The 9,248-nt window shown below is 47.8% G+C and overlaps 2 protein-coding genes across 2 annotated transcripts in view; both read left to right on the forward strand.

Moving 5' to 3' along the window:
- Positions 1-9,248, forward strand: part of SAR1A (secretion associated Ras related GTPase 1A) — a 537,387-nt gene that overhangs the window by 402,353 nt on the left and 125,786 nt on the right. The gene's annotated exons all lie outside the window — the stretch shown is intronic.
- The window catches only part of PPA1 (inorganic pyrophosphatase 1), a 478,362-nt gene that overhangs the window by 393,416 nt on the left and 75,698 nt on the right, over positions 1-9,248 (forward strand). The window lies entirely within an intron of this gene.

Below are 9,248 nucleotides of genomic sequence, written 5' to 3' on the forward strand. Positions count from 1 at the left end.
ACTCACAATGCAGTCTCAGTAACTGGCACCATTTGCATAGAAAATTGTGAATGGGCCACCTGGCGCTGTGCTGGGGCTGGTGCTGCATCTCTGGACTATTTCCAAGAGAACCAATCATGGGAGCTTTCTCAAATGCAGATTACCAAGCCCACATGAGCCCCATTAAACCAGACTCTGGAAGTAGGACCCACACCTCTGCACCTTAAAGGGTCCCTCCCTATTCATCCTTCACGCAGATGAGAGACCTTCTAAATCCCAATTCTCTCATCTGCTCCGAGCCCTGCCATGGCTCCCCACTTATTTCAGTATAAAAGCCAAGGCCTCACCATGGTCTTCAAGTTCTGGAGTCATCGCCCTCTGTTACTTCTGTGGTCTCTTTCATACTCCAGATACACTGGCTTCCAGCTAGTGCTCCAGCACCCCACATGCGTTCACGTCTCAGGGCCTTCGCATTTGCTCCCCACAGCCCTCACACACCCACCGAGATATTCCCATGACCAACTCCCTTATTTCCTTCAAGTCTACTCAAACCAAGGTCTACCCTAACCACCCTACTGCGGCCTGCCCCATTGCACTCCTGTCACTTTTATCGCCCTTAACCTGCTCACCGTTTCCTTTATCTATCGTGCTTCTCCAATATACGCTATAATTTACTTATATCTATTGCTTCTTGTCTGTCTACTCTCGCTAGAATAAAATTCCTGTGAAGGAGGGATCTTCGTCCTTCTCGGTTTCTGCTGTGTCTCCAGAACCTGGAGTGACGCCTGGCCCATAGTGGGTACACATGTATGTTTACTGAATGACCGCATGGACAGATGGTTGATGTGCACTGATGCTTGTGGGCCTCTGCTTGTGAGAGAACTGCCGTGTGGTATCCACCTGCCAGCCCAAGTTCAGGTCCCTGTGCTCACCAGCAGAGTCCGCTTCCACAGGACTGAAAAACAGCAGGAAGTATTCCTCACGTTGGTCTTTCCAGACACTTGCAAGCCATGGCATTGTGGCTGGGGCTTTTCCTAAGTGGAGTGGCCAGGAGTCGGTGTACGTGAGCTGAGAGAGAACAGTCAGTCCCCAATGCTGTCCCTTAGCCTGCCACTGTGCCTGAAAGCCCACCAGGATGAGACTGCTGCTGTTGATGAGGCATTGCCCTGTCCATATGATCTTATTTTAACCCCTGCCAGGAGTGCTGTCCTGCCAGGATTCAGAAGGGGATTCCTAGTGGACCAGCCCTTGCTACTCAAAATGTGGACCTCAGAAGATCAGCATCAACAGCTTCATAGATGGGAACCCCGAGTTCCAGAGGGAATGTTCCACAGTGGTCAAGGGGCAAGTGGAGCAACCCACCCAAGGACGTGCAGGGAGTTGGTGGAACCCAGAAGAATGCCCAGGTTTCCTGGCTGCATGCCCTGGGTTCTTTCTGTGGCCCTCACTGGGCACTGGGGTTTGGGAGCTCCTCTACGTGGCACTCCTGGCATCTCCTCTGTGGCCACTGCGGCCCTGGCTGTGCTGTGGAAGTGAGTCAGCCATTGGAACCCTCACTTGTCATTTATTAATGCAGATAATGACGCTGACCTGCTTCCCTAGGGAGAGCTGACTAATAAGCATTTTAAAACCTTTTGAAGCAACAGCTCCTCCGAGGCTGGAGACCGAGGGATGCCTCCTGGCTCCTAGGAAGGGACCCCACTCCTGCCTAGGCCTCAGCCTCTCTGCAGCTCCCCTGGCCTTGCTTTTCAAGGGGACAGTCCATCCTTTCACACCACCATAAACAAACACACTGAAAATGCGGGGGATGTGCTGGGGGTCTGACTCCAGGCGCCATATTTTCACCACACAGAGACCCCCTTCTCTGTGGATTCTGAGCCTTTTCAAAATGGTAGCTACACCAATGGCCTTCCTTGTCCCAGAGGCCCATGTGCATTTCCAGCCAGAGATAGACTGAGTCTCCATGGGAGGTGCCTGGCTTCCCCACCACAGGGGAGGTATCCCGCAGGGTTCTCTTGAGCCTCATGCCAACTCTTCTCCCGGGCACCTACCAACCTTCTCAGGCATCTCAGAACATGCCTCCAACTCTGCTTAGAGGATGAGGAGTATGTGTGAGGCCAACACAGGCCTTGTGGGTTCCATCAACACCCACTGAGGGCCTATGACCAGGGAGGATGCTAGCACGGGGCCTGGTGCTGTGCAAGAGAAAGGGTCTCTGCTCTTGGAGGGCATTAGGGACTGAATGTGTCCCTCAAAATTCCTATATCGAAGCCCTAACCCCACAATGTGACTGAAGATAGGTCCTGTAGGAAGTAATGAAAGTTAAGCAAGGTCCTGGGGTGGGGACCTGATCCCCTAGGATTAGTGTCCTTATAAAAGGAGACACCAGGGAGCTTCCTCTCTCTCTTGTGTGCACACACCGAGGAAGGGCCGCGAAGGGGTGTCTGCAAGTCAGGAAGAGTATCCTCACCAGAAACCAAGTCAGCTGGAACCTTGATCCGGGACTCTTAGCTTCCATAACCATGAGAAAAAAATTTCTGGCTGGGCATGGTGGCTCACGCCTGTAATCCCAGCACTTTGGGAGGCTGAGGTGGGCGGATCACAAGGTTAGGAGATTGAGACCACCCTGGCTAACACAACGAAATCCTGTCTCTACTAAAAATACAAAACAACAACAACAACAAAAAATTAGCCGGGTGTGGTGGCACGTGCCAGTAGTCCCAGCTACTCAGGAGGCTGAGGCAGGAGAATCGCTTGAACTCAGGAAGTGGAGGCTGCAGTGAGCCAAGATTGCACCACAGAACTCCAGCCTGGGTGACAGAGTGAGACTCGTCTCATAAAAAAAAAAAAAAAAAAATATTCTGCTTGTTTACCACCCAGCCTGTGGGAAGTTCATAGACTAGCTGGGGAAACAGGCATGGGAAGAGAAATATGGCTAGAATGTCCCGAACAGTAATTTTGAAATCTTGCTGCATGTTGGAGTCACCTGAGAATCTTTAAAAACTCCTGATCTGGGACCGGGCATGGTGGCCCAGGCCTATAATCCCAGCACTTTGGGAGGCCGAGGCAGGTGGATCACTTGAGGTTGGGAGTTCGAGACTAGCCTGGGCAAAATGGTGAAACCCCTTCTCTACTAAAAATACAAAAAATTAGCCGAGCATGGTGGCATGTGCCTGTAATCCCAGCTACTTGGAAGACTGAGGCAGGAGAATTGCTTGAGCCCAGGAGGCGGAGGTTGCAGTGAGCCAAGATTGCACCACTGTGTTTTGAGACAGAGTCTTGCTCTGTCACCCAGGCTGGAATAAGCAAACTAACTAACTAACAAACTGATCTGGTTCCCACACTGTGACAATCTGATTTTATTGGTATGGGGTGTGATGACTTCAGGTCTCCCCAGGAGATTCTAAAGTGCAGCAGAGTTTGGGAATCACAGATCTAAGAGCTATTCTAGAAATGTGGGAGCAGAGAGGATGGGACAAGAGACAGGCTGATGGGCAGGTGAGGAGGGGGACAGGAGAGGGAGCACAAAAAGATAGCCAGCAGAGGGCATAGCACATCCCAAGGTATGGAGTAATTAGCGGAACAGCAAGGTGCTCAGTGAGGAGCGGGTCAGGTGGGAGGGAGAAGCGGTAGGATTGGAGGGTGGAGAAATGGGACAAGGACTGGGCCGTGGGCCTCTTGGGTGGCCTGCGGAAGAGATTGGGTTTAACCAGGAAGTACCTGGAAGCCTGCAGGAGAATGGAAATGGATGATGAGGGGCATGATTTGGGGAGATCACTGGGGAGAGTATGGTGTGTGGACCACAAACAAGGTAATCATTCATTCATTCACTCACTCATTCATTCATGTCTCCCGCAGTTGACCACGAACTCTATGAGACCAGGAGCCTGTGGCAGGTGAAAAGCTGAGAGGGGTTGCAGCAGTGATTCTCTATCTTGCCTGCATGTCGGAGTTGCCTGGAGAGTTTTGGAAAATCACTGATGTGCAGGCCCTGTGCAAACAGAGATGAATACAATTGAACTGGCCTGATTCCATAGAATCAAGTAAGCTTCACTTAGTCTTTGTTAGAGGCTCAGTGCCAGTTATTTTTCTTAAACCTCCCCTAAATGATTCTAATATGCAGCCAGGATTGAGAACTCCTGGTCTCTAGAGATGTTAAGAAGTTGCAAGAGGGTTTAGAGCCAAATTCAACCCATAGATACATTGTTTGGCCTGCACCGTGTTTAAAAATAATTGTCAATTTGTTGCCCAACATTTTTAAATTGGGAGCTGAATTTTTTTATGAAAAATATCTAGAGGCCAGGCGCGGTGGCTCACACCTGTAATCCCAGTGCTTTGGGAGGCCGAGGCAGGCAGATCACTTGTGGTCAGGAGTTTGAGACCAGCCTGGCCAACATGGTGAAACCCTGTCTCTACTAAAAATACAAAAATTAGCCAGGCATGGTGACATGTGCCTGTGATACTAGCTACTTGGGAGGTTAAGGCAGGAGAATCACTTAAACCTGGGAGGTGGAAGCTGCAGTGAGCCAAGATTATACCACTGTACTCCAGCCTGGGCAACAGCCCGAGACTGTGTCTCAAAATAAAAAAATAAATAAAAATAAAAATATCTGGATTTCTGGCTTTCTGTTGTCCCCTTTGACTGCCCTCACTACTCCTGAGAAAGTCTGATTCTGAGATCACCCTCTACCTTCTCCTCCACTGCTCCTTTAAGATGCTTTTCCAAGCAGGTGTCCACATGGATTCCAGTGGGCACAGGAGGCTTTCCCCTTTTAAAGAACTTCTCAGTTCCACTTTCTTCCTGCCACCTCCTGGCATCCAGCTTTTCAGGTGGAAATCAGTTTCCAGGATGGTGGGGCTTTCTGCACAAAGGCTCCCTAGGCCACAGCGCATGTTCCCAGCTGTAGCTGTTGGAGGTGGGGTGGGATGGGGAGCAGCTCCCCTGAGGATGAAGGTGCAGGTCAAGCTCTTGGCCAGAATGCATGCAGCTAGAAACCCTGCAGGCCAGGGAAGTGGTGGGGCTCCTTGAGATGGACGGGGATTGCTTCTACACCTTGGATGGGTGCACCCTTAGCTTTCTCAGATGCTCTCCCAAAGGGCCAAAAAAGTTGAGGGAGGCAGGGCTAAGGTCCAGCAGGGCAAGCGCCCAAGGAGTCCAGGGGAGTGTTCTTGGTCTCTCTCCTCCACTCTAGCTGTGTAATATTGGGCAAGGCATTTCCCTTGATGGCTTCATCTGTAAGATAGGAGCAATCGTGACTTGTTTGACTGAAAGACTCTGCATCCAAGGTTCAGGGCAGAGAAGCGCCCCAGCCCTGCAGTCAGGTGAACTTCGGAGAAAAGCGTGATCTGCGATGGAGAATAACGTGGCCTCAGGTTTCCCAGGAGCTGCTTTGGGGTAGGGAGGTGTCTTGGTTTTCTAGGGCTGCCATAACAAAATACCACAGACTTAAACCAGTGGTCCCTAACCTGTCTGGCACCAGGGACTGGTTTTGTGGAAGACAATTTTTCCACGGAAGGGGGGTGGGGGTTGATGGTTTGGGGATGAAACTGCCACCTCAGATCATCAGGCATTAGATTCTCATAAGGAGTGTGCAACCTAGATCCCGTGCACGTGCAGTTCACAGTAGGGTTCGTGCTCCCAGGAGAATCTAATGCTGCTGCTGATCTGACAGGAGGTGGAGTTCAGGCAGTAATGCTCACTTACCTGATGCTCACCTCCTCCTGTGTGGCCCAGTTCCTAACAGGCCATGACTCAGGGGTTGGGGCTTCAACAACAAAAATTTGGGACCCCTGGCTTAAACAACAAAAATTTATTTTCTCACAGTTCTGGAGGTTAGAGTCCAAGATCAAGGTACTGAAAGGCTTGGTTTCTCCTGAGGTCTCTGTCCTTGGCTTGCAGAGGACCACCTGCTTGCTGTGGCCTCATATGGCCTTTCCTCTGTGCATGTAAATTCCTGGTGTGTTCTTCTCTTCTTTTTTTTTTTTCCTTGAGACAGGGTCTTGCTCTGTCACCCAGGCTGGAGTGTAGTGGTGTGATGTCAGCTCACTGCAGCCTCTTCCCCCTGGGCTCAAGTGATCCTTCCACCTCAGCCTCCTGAGTAGCTGGAACTACAGGCACACAACATCATGCCTGGCTTTTTTTTTTTTTTTTTTTTCATATGTTTTATAGAGACAGGGTTTTGCCATGTTGCCCAGGCTAGTCTTGAACTCCTGGACTCAAACAATCCACCCACTTCAACCTCCCAAAGTGCTGGGATTACAGGTGTCAGCCACCACATCCAGCCTCTTTCTCTTCTTATACAGACACCCATCTTATGCCATTAGGGTGTCACTCTTATGACTTGATTTAACTGTAATTACTTACTTCCTATCTCCAAATACTGTCACATTGTGGGGTTAAGAATTCGACATATCAATTTTGGGAGACATAATTCAGTCCAAAACAGGAGGAAAAAGACAGGGGGCACTTTTCTTTATCTGCATGGAGCAGCTTTTACCCAAACTGTCTGGCCTCCACCCATGACTTTGGGGATGAGGAAGGGCACTGTATTTAATGGCCTGTGACTTATAATCCACACAGCATCCTTGAGAAGAAGTAGTATAAATCCCATTTTACAAATGAGGAAAATGAGGTTATAGGGTGTATTAATCCATTTTCACATTGCTATGAAGAAATACTTGAGACTGTGTAATTTATAAAGAAAAAGAGGCTTAATGGACTCACAGTTCCACATGGCTGGGGAGGCCTCACAATCATGGCGGAAGGCAAAGGAGGAGCAAAGGCATGTCTTACATGGCGGCAGGCAAGAGAGTGTGTGCCGAGGAACTGCCCTTTGTAATACCATCAGCTCTTGTGAGACTTATTCACTGTCATGAGAACAGCACAGGATTCAATTACCTTCCCCCATGATTCAATTACCTTCCACCGGGTCCCTCCCACAACACATGGGGATTATGGGAGCTACAATTCAAGGCAAGATTTGGATGGGAACATAGCCAAACTGTATCAGAGGGCTTAAGTGACTTACCCTGGGTCACACAGCTAACAAACAATAGAGATAGAATTCACACTCAGACACACTGCCCTGCCTGCTCTCCAAGGCTAGATCCATGGAATTTGTTTTGTCTGGTACCATGTGGACTTGACACTATAGGAAGGTTTTAATGGTAAAAGAAAAATGTCTGTGGAAGAGGAGGGAAAAGGAAGAAAAGGCTCTGTGATCTGGAACTATTCAAATAAAAAAGATGGTGGAGCAATTGACCATGAGGCACTAGAATCATGTGGCTGCTGAGGAAAGAAGGAAGGAAAGGGAAGAAAGTGAAAAAGTGAGACTGCATTATTCAAAGTCTAGTGCCTCCGGCCAGGTGCAGTGGCTCCTGCCTGTAATCCCAGCACCATGGGAGGCTGAGGCGGGTGGATCACATGAGGTCAGGAGTTCAAGACCAGCCTGGCCAACATGATGAAACCCCACCTCTACTAAAAATACGAAAAAATTAGCTGGGTGTGTTGGTGGGCACCTGTAATCCCAGCTTCTAGGGAGGCTGAGGCAGGAGAATCGCTTGAACCTGGGAGGCAGAGGTTTCAGTGAGCTGAGATTGTGCCACTGTACTCCAGCCTGGGTGACAGAGTAAGACCTTGTCAAAAAACAAGCAACAACAACAACAACAAAAAAAAACCCAAAACAAAGTCTATTGCCCCAGTAATTATAGCTCATATTTATTGAGTACCTACATGTTCCAGGTACTGTTGTCAGGGCTTTATATATGTTAACTCATTTAATTCTCATAACCCTAGGTGGTAGGTACTATTATCCCTATTTTGTAGATGAGAGGAAACTGAGGCAAAAGACTTATAACTTTCCCAAAGCACACCAACTCTAAATGGCAGTGCTGGGCTATACAGACTTTACAGCACAGTGCCTCAATCTCTGCATTGCTCAAGGGGGCTTAATATGACCTGACACACTTCTGGGTTTTATCAGAGGGACTTCAAGAAATGTGAGCACTTCTACAGGGAGGTGGACTCAAGATAGTGATGAGATGAATAATATTTCTTGTTTACTGTCTATATGCAAAGCACTGTTTCACATACTTTATATATAGTAACTGCTTTAATCTTCACAACCGTAGGAGATAGGTGCCATTATTATGCCCATTTTACAGATGAAGAGACTGAGGCAAGTCACAGAAAGAAAAAAGCCCAGTGAAATTCTTGTGTTTCTCCAGTAGAACAGCAGCATTGAAGAAGCAACTTCCCTCCCTCCTAACCTCTGAAGGGCTGCCCTAGGGGAAGAGAGAGGGACATGAAGGCAGAGGTACCCATTGCTGGGGATACTTCTTGCTGGGGATTAGGGTCAGAATGCCTGCTCTGGGTCAGGGTTAGACTCAATGACCTCTAAGGACCTTCTAGCTGTGAGACTGTGCCCACTGCTCAGGACAGAGGAGGAGCTAGGGAAAGAAGCGAGACTAGGAAGAATCCTGATGCCAACTGTTCCCCAGTGTCCAGTGAGCAAACTCCTGACTCCTAAAAAAAGGAAGGAACAGACTATTCACTTTCTTTCATCTGCCTAGAACATGAGATCTTTAAAAAAAAAAAAAAATAGATGGTACATAGTAGGTGTACATATTTTTGGAGTACATGAGGTGTTTTGATACAGGTATGCAATGTGAAATAAGCACATCATGGCGAATGGGGTATCAATCCCTTCAAGCATTAATCCTTTGAGTTACAAACAATCCAATTATGCTTTTTAAGCTATTTTAAAATATAAAATTAAATTATTATGGACTATAGGCACCCTGTTGTGCTATCAAATAGTCTTATTCATTCTTTCTAGTTTTTTTTTTTTTTTTTTTTTTTGGTACCCCATCCTCCCACTACTCTTCCCTGCTTCTGGTAACCACATGCTTCTACTATGTCCATGAGTTCAATTGTTTTGATTTTTAGATCTCACAAATGAGTAAGAACATGTGATGTTTGCTTTCTGGGCCTGGCTTATTTCATTTAATATAATGATTTCCAGTTCCATCCATGTTGTTGCAAATGACTGAATCTCATTCTTTTTTATGGCTGAATAGTACTCCATTGTGTATATGTACCACATTTTCTTTATCCATTCATCTTTTGATGGACACTTAGGTTGCTTCCAAATGTTAGCTATTGTAAACAGTGTTGCAACAAACATAGGAGTGCAGATAGAACCTGGGATCTTTATTCATGTGACAGAAATTTATGGTTGTGTCTGCTGGGTGCCTGACAGGGGCTGGAG

Source organism: Macaca thibetana, chromosome 9, assembly GCF_024542745.1.
Source record: "Macaca thibetana thibetana isolate TM-01 chromosome 9, ASM2454274v1, whole genome shotgun sequence".
Taxonomy (NCBI): Eukaryota; Metazoa; Chordata; class Mammalia; order Primates; family Cercopithecidae; genus Macaca; species Macaca thibetana.